The 22,576-nt window shown below is 42.9% G+C and overlaps 1 protein-coding gene and 1 non-coding gene across 2 annotated transcripts in view; both read left to right on the top strand.

Moving 5' to 3' along the window:
- Positions 1-22,576, top strand: part of TBC1D15 (TBC1 domain family member 15) — a 903,088-nt gene that overhangs the window by 162,605 nt on the left and 717,907 nt on the right. The gene's annotated exons all lie outside the window — the stretch shown is intronic.
- On the top strand, positions 18,691-18,809 carry LOC128665270 (5S ribosomal RNA). Its single transcript, XR_008403042.1, has one exon. It is a non-coding gene; the product is annotated as a 5S ribosomal RNA (ribosomal RNA).

Below are 22,576 nucleotides of genomic sequence, written 5' to 3'. Positions count from 1 at the left end.
ATATTCTGAGGAGTGAGGTAACTTCAGAGAGGGAATGGCGTGCAGGTTTTCCTGCAATAAGGTATGTGCAGTAAACATATTTCTAGGGATGGAACTTGCTAGAAAAATGCTGCTGATACCGGATTAATGTAAGTTAAGCCTAAATGCAGTGATTTAATAGCGACTGGTATCAGGCTTATTAACAGAGATACATAGTCTTATAAAAGTGTAATATAAAACGTTTGCTGGCATGTTTAATCGTTTTTATATATGCTTTGGTGATAAAACTTATTGGGGCCTAGTTTTTTTCCACATGGCTGGCTTTATTTTTGCTAGAAACAGTTTTTCCTGAGGCTTTCCACTGTTATAGTATAAAAGTTACAGTTGGTGCAGTTAAAATTACAAACTGTGACATTCAGCTTCCCTCAGCAGTCCCCTGCATGCTATAGGACATCTCTGATGGGCTCAAAAGGCTTCAAAAGTAGGAGCTGTGGCAGCTGTTATGACTGTTTAAAAAACATATTTTTCGTTTTGTTAATCTGTTTTTTGTATTAAGGGCTTAATCATCCATTTGCAAGTGGGTGCAATGCTCTGCTAACTTGTTACATACACTGTAAAAACTTCGTTAGTGTAACTGCCTTTTTTTCACTGTTATTTCAAATTTTGCCAAAATTTGTTTCTCTTAAAGGCACAGTAACGTTTTTTATATTGCTTGTTAACTTTGTTTAAAGTGTTTTCCAAGCTTGCTAGTTTCATTGCTAGTCTGTACAAACATGTCTGACACAGAGGAAACTACTTGTTCATTATTTTTAAAAGCCATTGTGGAGCCCCATAGGAGAATGTGTACTAAATGTATTGATTTCACCTTAAACAGTAAAGATCAGACTTTATCTATAAAAGAATTGTCACCAGAGGGGTCTGTCGAGGGGGAAGTTATGCCGACTAACTCTCCCCACGTGTCGGACCCTTCGCCTCCCGCTCGAGGGACGCACGCTAAAATGGCGCCAAGTACATCAGGGATGCCCATAGCGATTACTTTGCAGGACATGGCTGCAATCATGAATAATACCCTGTCACAGGTATTAGCCAGATTGCCTGAATTGAGAGGCAAGCGCGATAGCTCTGGGGTTAGACGAGATACAGAGCGCGTAGATGCTGTAAGAGCCATGTCTGATACTGCGTCACAATATGCAGAATCTGAGGACGGAGAGCTTCAGTCTGTGGGTGACGTCTCTGAATCGGGGAGACCTGATTCAGAGATTTCTAATTTTAAATTTAAGCTTGAGAACCTCAGAGTGTTACTTGGGGAGGTATTAGCTGCTCTGAATGACTGTGACACATTTGTAGTGCCAGAGAAATTGTGTAGGCTGGATAAATACTATGCAGTGCCGGTGAGTACTGATGTTTTTCCAATACCTAAAAGGCTTACAGAAATTATTAGTAAGGAGTGGGATAGACCTGGTGTGCCCTTTTCCCCACCTCCTATATTTAGAAAAATGTTTCCAATAGATGCCACTACACGGGACTTATGGCAGACAGTCCCTAAGGTGGAGGGAACAGTTTCTACTTTAGCAAAGCGTACCACTATCCCGGTTGAGGACAGTTGTGCTTTTTCAGATCCAATGGATAAAAAATTAGAGGGTTACCTTAAGAAAATGTTTCTTCAACAAGGTTTTATTTTACAGCCCCTTGCATGCATTGCGCCTGTCACTGCTGCGGCGGCATTCTGGTTTGAGGCCCTGGAAGAGGCCATCCATACAGCTCCATTGACTGAAATTATTTACAAGCTTAGAACACTTAAGCTAGCTAACTCATTTGTTTCTGATGCCATTGTTCATTTGACTAAACTAACGGCTAAGAATTCCGGATTCGCCATCCAGGCGCATAGGGCGCTATGGCTTAAATCCTGGTCAGCTGATGTGACTTCAAAGTCTAAATTACTTAACATTCCTTTCAAGGGGCAGACCTTATTCGGGCCTGGTTTGAAAGAAATTATTGCTGACATTACTGGAGGTAAGGGTCATACCCTTCCTCAGGACAGGGCCAAATCAAGGGCCAAACAGTCTAATTTTCGTGCCTTTCGAAATTTCAAGGCAGGTGCAGGATCAGCTCCCTCTACTTCAAAACAAGAGGGAACTTTTCCTCAATCTAAGCAGGCCTGGAAACCTACCCAGTCCTGGAACAAGGGCAAGCAGGCCAGAAAGCCTGCTGCTGCCTCCAAGACAGCATGAAGGAGCGGCCCCCTATCCGACAACGGATCTAGTAGGGGGCAGACTCTCTTCGCCCAGGTGTGGGCAAGAGATGTTCAGGATCCCTGGGCGTTGGAGATCATATCTCAGGGATATCTTCTGGACTTCAAAGCTTCTCCTCCACAAGGGAGATTTCACCTTTCAAGATTATCTGCAAACCAGATAAAGAAAGAGGCATTCTAAGCTGCGTGCAAGACCTCCTTGTAATGGGAGTGATCCATCCAGTTCCGCGGACGGAACAAGGACAGGGGTTTTATTCAAATCTGTTTGTGGTTCCCAAAAAAGAGGGAACCTTCAGACCAATTTTGGATCTAAAGATCCTAAACAAATTCCTCAGAGTTCCATCATTCAAGATGGAAACTATTCGAACCATTTTACCCATGATCCAAGAGGGTCAGTACATGACCACAGTGGACTTAAAGGATGCCTACCTTCACATTCCGATCCACAAGAATCATCATCGGTTCCTGAGGTTTGCCTTTCTAGACAGGCATTACCAGTTTGTAGCTCTTCCATTCGGGTTGGCTACAGTCCCAAGAATTTTTAAAAAGGTTCTGGGCTCACTTCTGGCGGTTCTAAGACCGCGAGGCATAGCGGTGGCTCCTTACCTAGACGACATCCTGATACAGGCGTCAAGCTTTCAAATTGCCAAGTCTCATACAGAGATAGTTCTGGCATTTCTGAGGTCGCATGGGTGGAAAGTGAACGAAGAAAAGAGTTCTCTATCTCCTCTCACAAGGGTTTCCTTCCTAGGGACTCTGATAGATTCTATAGAAATGAAAATTTACCTGACGGAGTCCAGGTTATCAAAACTTCTAAATGCTTGCCGTGTTCTTCACTCCATTCCGCGCTCCACGGTGGCTCAGTGCATGGAAGTAATCGGCTTAATGGTGGCGGCGATGGACATAGTGCCATTTGCGCGCCTGCATCTCAGACCGCTGCAATTATGCATGCTCAGTCAGTGGAATGGGGATTACACAGATTTGTCCCCTCTACTAAATCTGGATCAGGAAACCAGAGATTCTCTTCTCTGGTGGTTATCTCGGGTCCATCTGTCCAAAGGTATGACCTTTCGCAGGCCAGATAGGACCATTGTAACAACAGACGCCAGCCTTCTAGGTTGGGGTGCAGTCTGGAACTCCCTTAAGGCTCAGGGTTCATGGACTCAGGAGGAGAAACTCCTCCCAATAAATATTCTGGAGTTAAGAGCAATATTCATTGCTCTTCTAGCTTGGCCTCAGTTAGCAACACTGAGGTTCATCAGATTTCAGTCGGACAACATCACGACTGTGGCTTACATCATCCATCCAGGGGGGACCAGGAGTTCCCTAGCGATGTCAGAAGTCTCCAAGATAATTCGCTGGGCAGAGACTCACTCTTGCCACCTATCAGCGATCCATATCCCAGGGGTAGAGAACTGGGAGGCGGATTTTCTAAGTCGTCAGACTTTTCTTCCGGGGGAGTGGGAACTCCATCCGGAGGTGTTTGCTCAATTGGTTCTCCGTTGGGGCAAACCAGAACTGGATCTCATGGCGTCTCGCCAGAACGCCAAGCTTCCTTGTTACGGATCCAGGTCCAGGGACCCAGAAGCGGCACTGATAGATGCTCTAGCAGCGCCTTGGTTCTTCAACCTGGCTTATGTGTTAACACCGTTTCCTCTGCTCCCTCGTCTGATTGCCAAAATCAAACAGGAGAGAGCATCGGTGATATTGATAGCGCCTGCGTGGCCACGCGGGACCTGGTATGCAGACCTAGTGGACATGTCATCCTTTCCACCATGGACTCTGCCTCTGAGACAAGACCTTCTAATACAAGGTCCTTTCAATCATCCAAATCTACTTTCTCTGAGACTGACTGCATGGAGATTGAACGCTTGATCCTATCAAAGCGTGGCTTCTCCGAGTCAGTAATTGATACCTTAATACAGGCACGAAAGCCTGTCACCAGGAAAATATACCACAAGATTTGGCGTAAATATCTTCATTGGTGTGAATCCAAGAATTACTCATGGAGTAGGGTTAGGATTCCTAGGATATTGTCCTTCCTCCAAGAGGGTTTGGACAAAGGACTATCAGCTAGTTCTTTAAAGGGACAGATTTCTGCTCTGTCTATTCTTTTACACAAGCGTCTGGCAGAAGTTCCAGACGTTCAGGCATTTTGTCAGGCTTTAGTTAGAATTAAGCCTGTGTTTAAACCTGTTGCTCCCCCATGGAGCTTAAACTTGGTCCTTAAAGTTCTTCAAGGGGTTCCGTTTGAACCCCTTCATTCTATTGATATCAAACTTCTATCATGGAAAGTTCTTTTTCTGATGGCTATTTCCTCGGCTCGAAGAGTCTCGGAGTTATCTGCCTTACATTGTGATTCTCCTTATCTGATCTTTCATTCAGATAAAGTAGTTCTGCGTACAAAACCTGGGTTTTTACCTAAGGTGGTTTCTAACAAGAATATCAATCAAGAGATTGTTGTTCCATCATTATGCCCTAATCCTTCTTCAAAGAAGGAACGTCTTTTGCATAATCTAGACGTAGTCCGTGCATTAAAGTTTTACTTGCAGGCTACTAAAGATTTTCGCCAAACATCTCACCTGTTTGTTATTTACTCTGGACAGAGGAGAGGTCAAAAGGCCTCGGCAACCTCTCTTTCTTTTTGGCTTCGGAGTATAATCCGTTTAGCATATGAGACTGCTGGACAGCAGCCCCCTGAAAGAATTACAGCTCATTCTACTAGAGCTGTGGCTTCTACCTGGGCCTTTAAAAATGAGGCCTCTGTTGAACAGATTTGCAAGGCTGCGACTTGGTCTTCGCTTCATACCTTTTCAAAATTTTACAAATTTGATACTTTTGCTTCTTCGGAGGCTGTTTTTGGGAGAAAGGTTCTACAGGCAGTGGTTCCTTCCGTTTAAGTTCCTGCCTTGTCCCTCCCATCATCCGTGTACTTAAACTTTGGTATTGGTATCCCACAAGTAATGGATGATCCGTGGACTGGATACACTTAACAAGAGAAAACATAATTTATGCTTACCTGATAAATTTATTTCTCTTGTAGTGTATCCAGTCCATGGCCCGCCCTGTCCTTTTAAGGCAGGTCTAAATTTTAATTAAACTTCAGTCACCACTGCACCCTATGGTTTCTCCTTTCTCGGCTTGTTTCGGTCGAATGACTGGATATGGCAGTTAGGGGAGGAGCTATATAGCAGCTCTGCTGTGGGTGATCCTCTTGCAACTTCCTGTTGGGAAGGAGAATATCCCACAAGTAATGGATGATCCGTGGACTGGATACACTACAAGAGAAATAAATTTATCAGGTAAGCATAAATTATGTTTTTTCGTCCATCCTGGACTTTGATCTCAACAGATGCAAGTCTTTCAGGTTGGGGAGCTGTATGGGGATATCTGACAGCGCAGGGGGTTTGGGAATCTCAGGAGGCAAGATTACCAATCAACATTTTGGAACTCCGTGCGATTTTCAGAGCTCTTCAGTTCTGGCCTCTTCAGTTCTGGCCTCTTCTGAAGAGAGAATCATTTATTTGTTTTCAGACAGACAATGTCACAACCGTGGCATATGTCAATCATCAAGGGGGGACTCACAGTCCTCAGGCTATGAAAGAAGTATCTTGGATACTTGTTTGGGCGGAATCCAGCTCATGTCTAATTTCTGCGGTTCATATCCCAGGTATAGACAATTGGGAAGCGGATTATCTCAGTCGCCAGACGTTACATCCGGGCGAATGGTCTCTTCACCCAGAGGTATTTCTTCAGATTGTTCAAATCTGGGGACTTCCAGAAATAGATCTTATGGCCTCTCATCTAAACAAGAAACTTCCCAGGTATCTGTCCAGATCCAGGGATCCTCAGGCGGAAGCGGTGGATGCGTTGTCACTTCCTTGGAATTATCAACCTGCTTATATCTTTCCGCCTCTAGTTCTTCTTCCAAAGGTGATTTCCAAAATCCTAATGGAGCGTTCGTTTGTACTGCTCGTGGCTCCAGCATGGCCACACAGGTTTTGGTATGCGGATCTCGTTCGGATGGCCAGTTGCCAACCTTGGACACTTCCGTTAAGGCCAGACCTTCTATCTCAAGGACCATTTTTTCATCAGGATCTCAAATCATTAAATTTGAAGGTATGGAGATTGAACGCTTAATACTTAGTCATAGAGGTTTCTCTGATTCAGTGATTAATACTATGTTACAGGCTCGTAAATCTGTGTCTAGGAAGATCTATTACCGAGTTTGGAAGACTTACATTTCTTGGTGTTCTTCTCATTAATTCTCTTGGCATTCTTTTAGAATTCATAGAATTTTACAGTTTCTTCAGGATGGTTTGGAAAAAGTTTTGTCTGCAAGTTCCTTGAAAGGACAAAATCTCTGCTCTTTCTGTACTTTTTCACAGAAAAATTGCTAATCATCCTGATATTCATTGTTTTGTAAAGGCTTTGGTTCGTATTAAGCCTGTCATTAAGTCAATTTCTCCTCCTTGGAGTCTTAATTTGGTTCTGAGGGCTTTACAGGCTCCTCCGTTTGAACCTAAGCATTCTCTGGTTATAAAATTACTTTCTTGGAAAGTTTTATTCCTTTTGGCCATCTCTTCTGCTAGAAGAGTTTCTGAGTTATCTGCTCTTTCTTGTGAATCTCCTTTTCTGATTTTTCATCAGGAAAAGGCGGTTTTGCGGACTTCATTTAATTTTTTACCTAAAGTTGTGAATTCTAACAACATTAGTAGAGAAATTGTTGTCCCTTCTTTGTGTCCTAATCCTAAGAATTCTCTGGAGAGATCTTTACATTCTTTGGACTTAGTTAGAGCTTTGAAATATTATGTTGAAGCTACTAAAGATTTCAGGAAGACTTCTAGTCTATTTGCTATCTTTTCTGGTTCTAGGAAAGGTCAGAAGGCTTCTGCCATTTCTTTGGCGTCTTGGTTAAAGTCTTTGATTCATCATGCTTATGTGGAGTCGGGTAAATCCCCGCCTCACAGGATTACGGCTCATTCTACTAGGTCAGTTTTTTCTTCCTGGGCTTTTAAGAATGAAGCTTCTGTTGATCAGATTTGCAAAGCAGCAATTTGGTCTTCTTTGCATACTTTTACTAAATTCTACCATTTTGAGTTTTTTTCTTCTTCTGAAGCAGTTTTTGGTAGAAAAGTACTTCAGGCAGCTGTTTCAGTTTGATTCTTCTGCTTATAATTTCAGTTTTTTTTTCATTATAAGATTACAATTCTTTGATTTGGGTTGTGGATTATTTTTTCAGCGGAATTGGCTGTCTTTATTTCTTCTGTTAAGTGTGATCAGTCCACGGGTCATCATTACTTCTGGGATATTACTCCTCCCCAACAGGAAGTGCAAGAGGATTCACCCAGCAGAGCTGTATATAGCTCCTCCCCTCTACGTCACTCCCAGTCATTCTCTTGCACCCAACGACTAGATAGGATGTGTGAGAGGACTATGGTGATTATACTTAGTTTTATATCTTCAATCAAAAGTTTGTTATTTTAAAATAGCACCGGAGTGTGTTATTATCTCTCTGGCAGAGTTTGAAGAAGAATCTACCAGAGTTTTTGTTATGATTTTAGCCGGAGTAGTTAAGATCATATTGCTGTTTCTCGGCCATCTGAGGAGAGGTAAACTTCAGATCAGGGGACAGCGGGCAGATGAATCTGCATAGAGGTATGTAGCAGTTTTTATTTTCTGACAATGGAATTGATGAGAAAATCCTGCCATACCGATATAATGTCATGTATGTATACTTTACACTTCAGTATTCTGGGGAATGGTACTTCACTAGAATTACACTGTATGAAATACATAAAGCTGTTTAATAACTAGAGATTATGTTTAACGTTTTTGCTGGAATGTAAAATCGTTTTCATTTGCTGAGGTACTGAGTGAATAAATGTTTGGGCACTATTTTTCCACTTGGCAGTTGCTTAATCTGTTTTCTGACAGTTTCTGTTCTCCCTCACTGCTGTGTGTGAGGGGGAGGGGCCGTTTTTTGGCGCTTTTTCTAAGCATCAAATATTTCAGTCAGCAACTCATTGTATTCCCTGCATGATCCGGTTCATCTCTACAGAGCTCAGGGGTCTTCAAAACTTATTTTGAGGGAGGTAATTTCTCTCAGCAGAGCTGTGAGAATTATAGTTTGACTGAGATAAAAAACGTTTATTCTGTAATTTGTTTCCTGCTTTCAGAATTTGTTATCTTTGCTAATGGGATTAAACCTTTGCTAAAGTTGTGTTGTTTACAAGGATTGAGGCTATAACTGTTTCAATTTATTAATTTTCAACTGTCCTAAATCTTCTGTGCTTCTTAAAGGCACAGTACGTTTTAATATTATTCTAATTGAATTGTATTTCCAAGTTGCAAGTTTATTTGCTAGTGTGTTAAACATGTCTGATTCAGAGGATGATACCTGTGTCATTTGTTGCAATGCCAAAGTGGAGCCCAATAGAAATTTATGTACTAACTGTATTGATGCTACTTTAAATAAAAGTCAATCTGTACAAATTGAACAAATTTCACCAAACAACGAGGGGAGAGTTATGCCGACTAACTCGCCTCACGTGTCAGTACCTACATCTCCCGCTCAGAGGGAGGTGCGTGATATTGTAGCGCCGAGTACATCTGGGCGGCCATTACAAATCACATTACAGGATATGGCTACTGTTATGACTGAGGTTTTGGCTAAATTACCAGAACTAAGAGGTAAGCGTGATCACTCTGGGGTGAGAACAGAGTGCGCTGATAATATTAGGGCCATGTCAGACACTGCGTCACAGGTGGCAGAACATGAGGACGGAGAACTTCATTCTGTGGGTGACGGTTCTGATCCAAACAGACTGGATTCAGATATTTCAAATTTTAAATTTAAACTGGAAAACCTCCGTGTATTACTAGGGGAGGTGTTAGCGGCTCTGAATGATTGTAACAGAGTTGCAATACCAGAGAAAATGTGTAGGTTGGATAAATATTTTGCGGTACCGACGAGTACTGAGGTTTTTCCTATACCTAAGAGACTTACTGAAATTGTTACTAAGGAGTGGGATAGACCCGGTGTGCCGTTCTCACCCCCTCCGATATTTAGAAAAATGTTTCCAATAGACGCCACCACAAGGGACTTATGGCAAATGGTCCCTAAGGTGGAGGGAGCAGTTTCTACCTTAGCTAAGCGTACCACTATCCCGGTGGAGGATAGCTGTGCTTTTTCAGATCCAATGGATAAAAAGTTAGAGGGTTACCTTAAGAAAATGTTTGTTCAACAAGGTTTTATATTGCAACCCCTTGCATGCATTGCGCCGATCACGGCTGCAGCGGCATTCTGGATTGAGTCTCTGGAAGAGAACATTGGTTCAGCTACTCTGGACGACCTTACGGACAGGCTTAGAGTCCTTAAACTAGCTAATTCTTTCATTTCGGAGGCCGTAGTACATCTTACTAAACTTACGGCGAAAAATTCAGGATTCGCCATTCAGGCACGCAGGGCGCTGTGGCTAAAATCCTGGTTAGCTGATGTTACTTCTAAGTCTAAATTGCTTAATATACCTTTCAAAGGGCAGACCTTATTCGGGCCCGGGTTGAAAGAGATTATCGCTGACATTACAGGAGGTAAAGGCCATGCCCTGCCTCAGGACAAAGCCAAAGCCAAGACTAGACAGTCTAATTTTCGTTCCTTTCGTAATTTCAAAGCAGGAGCAGCATCAACTTCCTCTGCACCAAAACAGGAAGGAGCGGTTGCTCGCTACAGACAAGGCTGGAAACCTAACCAGTCCTGGAACAAGGGCAAGCAGACTAGGAAACCTGCTGCTGCCCCTAAAACAGCATGAATTGAGGGCCCCCGATCCGGGATCGGATCTAGTGGGGGGCAGACTTTCTCTCTTCGCCCAGGCTTGGGCAAGAGATGTTCAGGATCCCTGGGCGCTAGAGATAATATCTCAGGGATACCTACTGGACTTCAAATACTCTCCTCCAAGAGAGAGATTTCATCTGTCAAGATTGTCAACAATCCAGACAAAGAAAGAGGCGTTTCTACGCTGCGTACAAGAGCTCTTGTTAATGGGAGTAATCCATCCAGTTCCACGATCGGAACAGGGACAGGGGTTTTACTCAAATCTGTTTGTGGTTCCCAAAAAAGAGGGAACTTTCAGACCAATCCTGGACTTAAAGATCCTAAACAAATTCCTAAGAGTTCCATCGTTCAAGATGGAGACTATTCGGACAATTTTACCTATGATCCAAGAGGGTCAGTACATGACCACTGTAGATTTAAAAGATGCTTACCTTCACATACCGATTCACAAAGATCATTATCGGTACCTAAGGTTTGCCTTCCTAGACAGGCATTACCAGTTTGTGGCTCTTCCATTCGGATTGGCTACAGCTCCAAGAATCTTCACAAAGGTTCTGGGTGCTCTTCTGGCGGTACTAAGACCGCGGGGAATCTCGGTAGCTCCTTACCTAGACGACATTCTGATACAAGCTTCAAGCTTTCAAACTGCCAAGTCTCATACAGAGTTAGTGCTGGCATTTCTAAGGTCACATGGATCGAAGGTGAACGAAAAGAAAAGTTCACTCGTTCCACTCACAAGAGTTCCCTTCCTGGGGACTTTTATAGATTCTGTAGAAATGAAGATTTACCTGACAGAGGACAGGCTATCAAGACTTCAAAGTGCTTGCCGCACCCTTCATTCCATTCAACACCCGTCAGTGGCTCAATGCATGGAGGTAATCGGCTTAATGGTAGCGGCAATGGACATAGTACCCTTTGCACGCTTACACCTCAGACCACTGCAACTGTGCATGCTAAGTCAGTGGAATGGGGATTACTCAGACTTATCCCCTTCTCTGAATCTGGATCAAGAGACCAGAAATTCTCTTCTATGGTGGTTTTCTCGGCCACATCTGTCCAGGGGGATGCCATTCAGCAGACCAGACTGGACAATTGTAACAACAGACGCCAGCCTTCTAGGTTGGGGTGCCGTCTGGAATTCTCTGAAGGCTCAGGGACAATGGAGTCAGGAGGAGAGTCTCCTGCCAATAAACATTCTGGAATTGAGAGCAGTTCTCAATGCCCTCCTGGCTTGGCCCCAGTTGACAACTCGGGGGTTCATCAGGTTTCAGTCGGACAACATCACGACTGTAGCTTACATCAACCATCAGGGAGGGACAAGAAGCTCCCTAGCTATGATGGAAGTATCAAAGATAATTCGCTGGGCAGAGTCTCACTCTTGCCACCTGTCAGCAATCCACATCCCGGGAGTGGAGAACTGGGAGGCGGATTTCTTAAGTCGTCAGACTTTTCATCCGGGGGAGTGGGAACTTCATCCGGAGGTCTTTGCCCAAATACTTCGACGTTAGGGCAAACCAGAGATAGATCTCATGGCGTCTCGACAGAACGCCAAGCTTCCTCGTTACGGGTCCAGATCCAGGGATCCAGGAGCAGTCCTGATAGATGCTCTGACAGCACCTTGGGACTTCAGGATGGCTTACGTGTTTCCACCCTTCCCGTTGCTTCCTCGATTGATTGCCAGAATCAAACAAGAGAGAGCATCAGTGATTCTAATAGCACCTGCGTGGCCACGCAGGACTTGGTATGCAGACCTGGTGGACATGTCATCCTGTCCACCTTGGTCTCTACCTCTGAAACAGGACCTTCTGATACAGGGTCCCTTCAAACATCAAAATCTAACTTCTCTGAAGCTGACTGCTTGGAAATTGAACGCTTGATTTTATCAAGACGTGGGTTTTCTGAGTCAGTTATTGATACCTTAATACAGGCTAGGAAACCTGTTACCAGAAGGATTTACCATAAGATATGGCGTAAATACCTATATTGGTGTGAATCTAAAGGTTACTCTTGGAGTAAGGTTAGGATTCCTAGGATATTGTCTTTTCTACAAGAAGGTTTAGAAAAGGGTTTATCTGCTAGTTCATTAAAGGGACAGATCTCAGCTCTGTCCATTCTGTTACACAAACGTCTGTCAGAAGTTCCTGACGTCCAGGCTTTTTGTCAGGCTTTGGCCAGGATTAAGCCTGTGTTTAAAACTGTTGCTCCACCATGGAGTTTAAACCTTGTTCTTAATGTTTTACAGGGCGTTCCGTTTGAACCCCTTCATTCCATTGATATAAAGTTGTTATCTTGGAAAGTTCTATTTTTAATGGCTATTTCCTCGGCTCGAAGAGTCTCTGAATTATCAGCCTTACATTGTGATTCTCCTTATTTGATTTTTCATTCGGATAAGGTTGTCCTGCGTACTAAACCTGGGTTCTTACCTAAGGTAGTTACTAACAGGAATATCAATCAAGAGATTGTTGTTCCTTCTTTATGCCCAAATCCTTCTTCAAAGAAGGAACGTCTACTGCACAACCTGGATGTAGTCCGTGCTCTAAAATTTTACTTACAGGCAACTAAGGACTTTCGACAAACGTCTTCTCTGTTTGTCATTTACTCTGGGCAGAGGAGAGGTCAAAAAGCTTCCGCTACCTCTCTTTCTTTTTGGCTTCGTAGCATAATTCGTTTAGCTTATGAGACTGCTGGACAGCAGCCTCCTGAAAGAATTACAGCTCATTCTACTAGAGCTGTGGCTTCCACTTGGGCCTTCAAGAATGAGGCCTCTGTTGAACAGATTTGCAAGGCTGCAACTTGGTCTTCGCTTCATACTTTTTCCAAATTTTACAAATTTGACACTTTTGCTTCATCGGAGGCTATTTTTGGGAGAAAGGTTCTTCAGGCAGTGGTTCCTTCTGTATAAAGAGCCTGCCTATCCCTCCCGTCATCCGTGTACTTTTGCTTTGTTATTGGTATCCCAGAAGTAATGATGACCCGTGGACTGATCACACTTAACAGAAGAAAACATAATTTATGCTTACCTGATAAATTCCTTTCTTCTGTAGTGTGATCAGTCCACGGCCCGCCCTGTTTTTAAGGCAGGTAAATATTTTTTAATTTATACTCCAGTCACCACTTCACCCTTGGCTTTTCCTTTCTCGTTGGTCCTTGGTCGAATGACTGGGAGTGACGTAGAGGGGAGGAGCTATATACAGCTCTGCTGGGTGAATCCTCTTGCACTTCCTGTTGGGGAGGAGTAATATCCCAGAAGTAATGATGACCCGTGGACTGATCACACTACAGAAGAAAGGAATTTATCAGGTAAGCATAAATTATGTTTTTATCCCTCCCTCTCTAGTGACTCTTGCGTGGAAGTTCCACATCTTGGGTATCTGCTATCCCATACGTCACTAGCTCATGGACTCTTGATAATTACATGAAAGAAAACATAATTTATGTAAGAACTTACCTGATAAATTAATTTCTTTCATATTGGCAAGAGTCCATGAGGCCCACCCTTTTTGTGGTGGTTATGATTTTTTTGTACAAAGCACAATTTTTCCAATTCCTTGTTTGATGCTTTTTACTCCTTTCTTTATCACCCCACTACTTGGCTATTCATTAAACTGAATTGTGGGTATGGTGAGGTTTGTATTTATAGGCATTTTGAGGTTTGGGAAACTTTGCCCCCCCTGGTAGGAATGTATATCCCATACGTCACTAGCTCATGGACTCTTGCCAATATGAAAGAAATGAATTTATCAGGTAAGTTCTTACATAAATTATGTTTTCTTGAACATGACAATGAGTTCACTGTACTCCAATGGCCTCCTAAGTCACCAGATTTCAATCCAATAGAGCACCTGTAAGATGGCCGGTGAGTGTGTGTGTTTATATTTATATATTTTTATATATATATATATATATATATATATATATATATATATATATATATATATACTTTTGAGACCTTCCCAATCAAGTGCCATGAAATATCCAATATTAATATTTATTATGTTTTTATGTTTTATTAATGTAAATTCTTCAAATACCTATGTTCTTCACTTGGAAAAAAAATGTTCATTTTATTTTTAAATATATATTTCTATATATCTATGTATACAATATCTATCTATCTGTATGTATTCATATAGATAAATAGCTATAAATATATATTTTACAAAAATATATACAGATGTATTTGCACATTTTAATATTTCTTGTAGTTTTTTTCTAATTGAAGTGTTCTTGTTACTAGTTGTTTCCATTCGGGAGTGGAGGGGCACTTTTCTTCCAGTACCATGGGATTAGACTTTGACATAGTTAATGGGATATAATTATGCACAGAGTAGTTTTATATTTAAATTTTATCAAGGGTGATAGCTAAGAAGAAAGATTATTGGGGATGATTTAATAGAGCATGCTAGAGAATATTCCATATTGTGGATCACTTGATTCCCATATGGCTTAAGCATCTCACAATCCCACTAAATATGATCCTTTTACCACACACTCTCCAGCACCTCCCAGAGACCGAGGGATGAATAGATTGATGTTGAGTGATTCAAATTTAAAATTGGTTTCTAAAGCTTAGATATATTTTTCTCTTGTTAAGTGTATCCAGTCCACGGATCATCCATTACTTGTGGGATATTCTCCTTCCCAACAGGAAGTTGCAAGAGGATCAACCACAGCAGAGCTGCTATATAGCTCCTCCCCTCACTGCCATATCCAGTCATTCTCTTGCAACTCTCAACAAAGATGGACGTAGTAAGAGGAGAGTGGTGTATTATAGTTAGTTTTTTTAACTTCAATCAAAAGTTTGTTATTTTTAAATGGTACCAGAGTGTACTGTTTCATCTCAGGCAGCATTAGAAGAAGAATCTGCCTGTGATTTCTATGATCTTAGCAGAAGTAACTAAGATCCACTGCCGTTCTCACATATTCTGAGGAGTGAGGTAACTTCAGAGGGGGAATGGCGTGCAGGTTTTCCTGCAATAAGGTATGTGCAGTTAATATATTTCTAGGGATGGAATTTGCTAGAAAAATGCTGCTGATACCGGATTAATGTAAGTTAAGCCTTAAATGCAGTGATAGCGACTGGTATCAGGCTTATCAACAGAGATACATACTCTTAAAAAAGTGTAATATAAAACGTTTGCTGGCATGTTAATCGTTTTTATATATATGTTTGGTGACAAAACTTATTGGGGCCTAGTTTTTTTCCACATGACTGGCTTGATTTTTGCCTAGAAACAGTTTCCTGAAGCTTTCCACTGTTGCAATATGAGTGGGAAGGGCCTATTTTAGTGCTTTTCTGTGCAGATAAAAATACTGACAGAGACATTCAGCTTCCCTCTGCATGATACAGGACATCTCTGAAGGGCTCAAAAGGCTTCAAAGTCGTGTTTGAGGAGGGTAACAATCACAGTAGTCTGTGGCAGTTGTTGTGACTGTGTTTAAAAAACGTTTTTGTCATTTATTATTCTGTTTTTGTTATTAAGGGGTTAATCATCCATTTGCAAGTGGGTGCAATGCTCTGCTGACTTGTTACATACACTGTAAAAATGTTGTTAGTGTAACTGCCTTTTTTCACTGATATTTCAAATTTTGTCAAAATTTGTTTCTCTTAACCCCTTAACGACCGAGGACGTGCAGGGTACGTCCTCAGAAAAAAGGCAGTTAATGCCTGAGAACGTACCCTGCACGTCCTCGGTTTGGAAAGCAGCTGGAAGCGATCCTGATCACTTCCAGCTGCTTTCCGGTTATTGCAGGATGCCTCGATATCGAGGCATCCTGCAATAACAATTTTTGCCCCTCCGGTGCAGAGAGAGCCACTCTGTGGCCCTCTCTGCACCGGACATCGATGGCCGCATTCGTTGGTGGGTGGGAGCGTAAATGGGAGGTGGGTGGGCGGCCATCGATGGCTTCTTAGTCAGAGAGGGGGGCGGGATCGCGCGTGCACAGGGGGCGGCGGGAGGGCGCGTGCACAGGGAGGGAGCGGGTGGGAACCGCTTACACTACAGAAACTTGTAAATATTTTTGTACAATATAATACAAAATATTAATAATAAAACGTAATGGAAGGGATCTGGGAGGGGGTGGGGGATTGATCTGGGGGGGGGGAGCTACACTACAGAAAAAACTAAAATAAATTAAAAAAAAACATTTTTATATGCAAACTGGGTACTGGCAGACAGCTGCCAGTACCCAAGATGGCCCCCAATAAGGCAGTGGGGGGGGGATCAGAGAGGTTGGGGGCTAAGGGGGGATCCTACATAGCAGCATATGTAAATATGCTTAAAAAAAAAGTAAAAAAAAACACCTTTTATTTTAGTACTGGCAGACTTTCTGCCAGTACTTAAGATGGCGGGGACAATTGTGGGGTGGGGGAGGGAAGAGAGCTCTATGGGAGGGATCAGGGGGTCTGATGTTTCAGGTGGGAAGCTGATCTCTACACTAAAGCTAAAATTAACCCTGCAAGCTCCCTACAAGCTACCTAATTAACCCCTTCACTGCTGGGCATAATTCACGTTTTGTGCGCAGTGGCATTTAGCGGCCTTTTAATTACCAAAAAGCAACACCAAAGCCATATATGTCTGCTATTTCTGAACAAAGGGGATCCCAGAGAATCATTTACAACCATTTGTACCATAATTGCACAAGTTGTTTCTAAATAATTTCAGTGAGAAACCTAAAGTTTGTGAAAAAGTTGACTATTTTTTTTAATTTAATCGTATTTGGCGGTGAAATGGTGGCCTGAAATATACCAAAATGGGCCTAGATCAATACTTGGGGTTGTCTACTACACTACACTAAAGCTAAAATTAACCCTACAAGCTCCCTACAAGTTCCCTAATTAACCCCTGCACTGCTGAGCATAATACACTTGTGGTGTGCAGCAGCATTTAGCGGACTTCTAATTACTTAAAAACAACGCCAAAGCGATATATGTCTGCTATTTCTGAACAAAGGGGATCCCAGAGAAGCATTTACAACCATTTGTGCCATAATTGCACAAAATGTTTGTTAATGATTTCAGTGAGAAACCTAAAATTTGGAAAAATTTTACTTTTTTTTTTTATTTGATTGCATTTGGCGGTGAAATGGTGGCATGAAATATACCAAAATGGGCCTAGATCAATACTTTGGGATGTCTTCTAAAAAATATATATACATGTCAAGGGATATTCAGGGATTCCTGAAAGATATCAGTGTTCCAATGTAACTAGCGCTAATTTTGAAAAAAAGTGGTTTGGAAATAGCAAAGTGCTACTTATATTTATGGCCCTATAACTTGCAAAAAAAGCAAAGAACATGTAAACATTGGGTATTTATAAACTCTGGACAAAATTTAGAAACTATTTAGCATGGGTGTTTTTTGGTGGTTGTAGATGTGTAACAGATTTTGGGGGTCAAAGTTAGAAAAAGTGTGTTTTTTTCCATTTTTTCCTCATATTTTATAATTTTTTTTATAGTAAATGATAAGATATGATGAAAATAATGGTATCTTTAGAAAGTCCATTTAATGGCGAAAAAAACGGTATATAATATGTGTGGGTACAGTAAATGAGTAAGAGGGAAATTACAGCTAAACACAAAGACCGCAAAAATGTAAAAATAGCCTTGGTCCCAAACGGACAGAAAATGGAAAAGTGCTGTGGTCATTAAGGGGTTAAAGGCACAGTAACGTTTTTTTATATTGCTTGTTAACTTGCTTTAAAGTGTTTTCCAAGCTTGCTAGTCTCATTGCTAGTCTGTACAAACATGTCTGAAACAGAGGATACTTGTTCATTATGTTTAAAAGCCATGGTGGAGCCCCATAGGAGAATGTGTACTAAATGTATTGATTTCACCTTAAACAGTAAAGATCAGTCTTTATCTATAAAATAATTGTCAACAGAGAGGGGTCTGTCGAGGGGGAAGTTATGCCGACTAACTCTCCCCACGTGTCGGACCCTTCGCCTCCCGCTCAAGGGACGCACGCTAATATGGCGCCAAGTACATCAGGGACGCCCATAGCGATTACTTTGCAGGACATGGCTGCAATCATGAATAATACCCTGTCAGAGGTATTATCCAGATTGCCTGAATTGAGAGGCAAGCGCGATAGCTCTGGGGTTAGACGAGATACAGAGCGCGTAGATGCTGTAAGAGCTATGTCTGATACTGCGTCACAGTATGCAGAACCTGAGGACGGAGAGCTTCAGTCTGTGGGTGACGTCTCTGAATCGGGGAGACCTGATTCAGAGATTTCTAATTTTAAATTTAAGCTTGAGAACCTCCGTGTATTGCTTGGGGAGGTATTAGCTGCTCTGAATGACTGGGACACAATTGCAGTGCCAGAGAAATTGTGTAGGCTGGATAAATACTATGCAGTGCCGGTGAGTACTGATGTTTTTCCAATACCTAAAAGGCTTACAGAAATTATTAGTAAGGAGTGGGATAGCCCCGGTGTGCCCTTTTCCCCACCTCCTATATTTAGAAAAATGTTTCCAATAGATGCCACTACACGGGACTTATGGCAGACTGTCCCTAAGGTGGAGGGAGCAGTTTCTACTTTAGCAAAGCGTACCACTATCCCGGTTGAGGACAGTTGTGCTTTTTCAGATCCAATGGATAAAAAATTAGAGGGTTACCTTAAGAAGTCTACCTCCGCACTGCCTTGAATGCACCCGATCCCGTCTGATCTCGGAAGTTAAGCAGGGCCAGGCCTGGTCAGTACCTGGATGGGAGACCGCCTGGGAACACCAGGTGCGGTAGGCTTTACAGCCCCTTGCATGCATTGCGCCTGTCACTGCTGCGGCGGCATTCTGGTTTGAGGCCCTGGAAGAGGCCATCCATACAGCTCCATTGACTGAAATTGTTGACAAGCTTAGAACTCTTAAACTAGCTAACTCATTTGTTTCTGATGCCATTGTTCATTTGACTAAACTAACGGCTAAGAATTCCGGATTCGCCATCCAGGCGCGTAGGGCGCTATGGCTCAAATCCTGGTCAGCTGATGTGACTTCAAAGTCTAAATTACTCAACATTGCTTTCAAGGGGCAGACCTTATTTGGGCCTGGTTTGAAAGAAATTATTGCTGACATTACTGGAGGTAAGGGTCATACCCTTCCTCAGGACAGGGCCAAATCAAGGGCCAAACAGTCTAATTTTTGTGCCTTTCGAAATTTCAAGGCAGGTGCAGCATCAACTTCTTCTGCTTCAAAACAAGAGGGAACGTTTGCTCAATCCAAGCAGGCCTGGAAACCTAACCAGTCCTGGAACAAGGGCAAGCAGGCCAGAAAGCATGCTGCTGCCTCTAAGACAGCATGAAGGAGCGGCCCCCTATCCGACAACGGATCTAGTAGGGGCAGACTCTCTCTCTTCGCCCAGGCGTGGGCAAGAGATGTTCAGGATCCCTGGGCATTGGAGATCATATCTCAGGGATATCTTCTGGACTTCAAAGCTTCTCCTCCACAAGGGAGATTTCACCTTTCAAGATTATCTGCAAATCAGATTCCATTCCTAAGCTGCGTACAAGATCTCCTTGTAATGGGAGTGATCCATCCAGTTCCGCGGACGGAACAAGGACAGGGGTTTTATTCAAATCTGTTTGTGGTTCTTAAAAAAGAGGGAACCTTCAGACCAATTTTGGATTTTAAGATCCTAAACAAATTCCTCAGAGTTCCGTCATTCAAGATGGAAACTATTCGAACCATTTTACCCATGATCCAAGAGGGTCAGTACATGACCACAGTGGACTTAAAGGATGCCTACCTTCACATTCCGATTCACAAGAATCATCATCAGTTCCTGAGGTTTGCCTTTCTAGACAGGCATTACCAATTTGTAGCTCTTCCATTCGGGTTGGCTACAGCCCCAAGAATTTTTACAAAGGTTCTGGGTTCACTTCTGGCGGTCCTAAGACCGTGAGGCAAAGCGGTGGCTCCTTACCTGGACGATATCCTGATACAGGCGTCAAGCTTTCAAATTGCGAAATCTCATACAGAGATAGTTCTGGCATTCCTGAGGTCGCATGGGTGGAAAGTGAACGAAGAAAAGAGTTCTCTATCTCCTCTCACGAGGGTTTCCTTCCTAGGGACTCTAATAGATTCTGTAGAAATGAAAATTTACCTGACGGAGTCAAGGTTATCAAAACTTCTAAATGCTTGCCGTGTTCTTCACTCCATTCCGCGCCCCACGGGGCCTCAGTGCATGGAAGTAATTGGCTTAATGGTAGCGGCGATGGACATAGTGCCATTCGCGCGCCTGCATCTCAGACCGCTGCAATTATGCATGCTCAGTCAGTGGAATGTGGATTACACAGATTTGTCCCCTCTACTAAATCTGGATCAGGAAACCAGAGATTCTCTTCTCTGGTGGTTATCTCGGGCCCATCTGTCCAAGGGTATGACCTTTCGCAGACCAGATTGGACAATTGTAACAACAGATGCCAGCCTTCTAGGTTGGAGTGCAGTCTGGAACTCCCTTAAGGCTCAGGGTTCATGGACTCAGGAGGAGAAACTCCTCCCAATAAATATTCTGGAGTTAAGAGCAATATTCAATGCTCTTCTGGCTTGGCCTCAGCTAGCAACACTGAGGTTCATCAGATTTCAGTCGGACAACATCACGACTGTGGCTTACATCAACCATCAAGGGGGAACCAGGAGTTCCCTAGCGATGTCAGAAGTCTCCAAGATAATTCGCTGGGCAGAGACTCACTCTTGCCACCTGTCAGCGATCCATATCCCAGGTGTAGAGAACTGGGAGGCGGATTTTCTAAGTCATCAGACTTTTCATCTGGGGGAATGGGAACTCCATCCGGAGGTGTTTGCTCAATTGGTTCTCCATTGGGGCAAACCAGAATTGGATCTCATGGCGTCTCGCCAGAACGCCAAGCTTCCTTGTTACGGATCCAGGTCCAGGGACCCAGAAGCGGCACTGATAGATGCTCTAGCAGCGCCTTGGTTCTTCAACCTGGCTTATGTGTTTCCACCGTTTCCTCTGCTCCCTCGTCTGATTGCCAAAATCAAACAAGAAAGAGCATCAGTGATATTGATAGCGCCTGCGAGGCCACGCAGGACCTGGTATGCAGACCTAGTGGACATGTCATCCTTTCCACCATGGACTCTGCCTCTGAGACAAGACCTTCTAATACAAGGTCCTTTCAATCATCCGAATCTACTTTCTCTGAGACTGACTGCATGGAGATTGAACGCTTGATCCTATCAAAGCGTGGCTTCTCCGAGTCAGTAATTGATACCTTAATACGGGCACGAAAGCCTGTCACCAGGAAAATTTACCACAAGATATGGCGTAAATATCTTCATTGGTGTGAATCCAAGAATTACTCATGGAGTAAGGTTAGGATTCCTAGGATATTGTCCTTCCTCCAAGAGGGTTTGGACAAAGGATTATCAGCTAGTTCTTTAAAGGGACAGATATCTGCTCTGTCTATTCTTTTACACAAGCGTCTGGCAGAAGTTCCAGACGTTCAGGCATTTTGTCAGGCTTTAGTTAGAATTAAGCCTGTGTTTAAACCTGTTGCTCCTCCATGGAGCTTAAACTTGGTTCTTAAAGTTCTTCAAGGGGTTCCGTTTGAACCCCTTCATTCTATTGATATCAAACTTCTTTCATGGAAAGTTCTTTTTTCTGATGGCTATTTCCTCGGCTCGAAGAGTCTCGGAGTTATCTGCCTTACATTGTGATTCTCCTTATCTGATCTTTCATTGAGATAAAGTTGTTCTGCGTACAAAACCTGGGTTTTTACCTAAGGTGGTTTCTAACAAGAATATCAATCAAGAGATTGTTGTTCCATCATTATGTCCTAATCCTTCTTCAAAGAAGGAACGTCTTTTGCATAATCTAGACGTAGTCCGTGCCTTGAAGTTTTACTTACAGGCTACTAAAGATTTTCGCCAAACATCTAACCTGTTTGTTGTTTACTCTGGACAGAGGAGAGGTCAGAAGGCCTCGGCGACCTGTCTTTCTTTTTGGCTTCGGAGTATAATCCGTTTAGCATATGAGACTGCTGGACAGCAGCCTCCTGAAAGGATTACAGCTCATTCTACTAGAGCTGTGGCTTCTACCTGGGCCTTTAAAAATGAGGCCTCTGTTGAACAGATTTGCAAGGCTGCAACTTGGTCTTCCCTTCATACTTTTTCCAAATTTTACAAATTTGATACTTTTGCTTCTTCGGAGGCTGTTTTTGGGAGAAAGGTTCTACAGGCAGTGGTTCCTTCCGTTTAAGTTCCTGCCTTGTCCCTCCCATCATCCGTGTACTTTAGCTTTGGTATTGGTATCCCACAAGTAATGGATGATCCGTGGACTGGATACACTTAACAAGAGAAAACATAATTTATGCTTACCTGATAAATTTATTTCTCTTGTAGTGTATCCAGTCCACGGCCCGCCCTGTCCTTTTCAGGCAGGTCTAAATTTTAATTAAACTACAGTCACCACTGCACCCTATGGTTTCTCCTTTCTCGGCTTGTTTCGGTCGAATGACTGGATATGGCAGTGAGGGGAGGAGCTATATAGCAGCTCTG

The sequence above is a fragment of the Bombina bombina genome, chromosome 6, assembly GCF_027579735.1.
Source record: "Bombina bombina isolate aBomBom1 chromosome 6, aBomBom1.pri, whole genome shotgun sequence".
NCBI classification, from domain to species: domain Eukaryota; kingdom Metazoa; phylum Chordata; class Amphibia; order Anura; family Bombinatoridae; genus Bombina; species Bombina bombina.
This window is presented reverse-complemented; position numbering and strand designations above follow the sequence as displayed.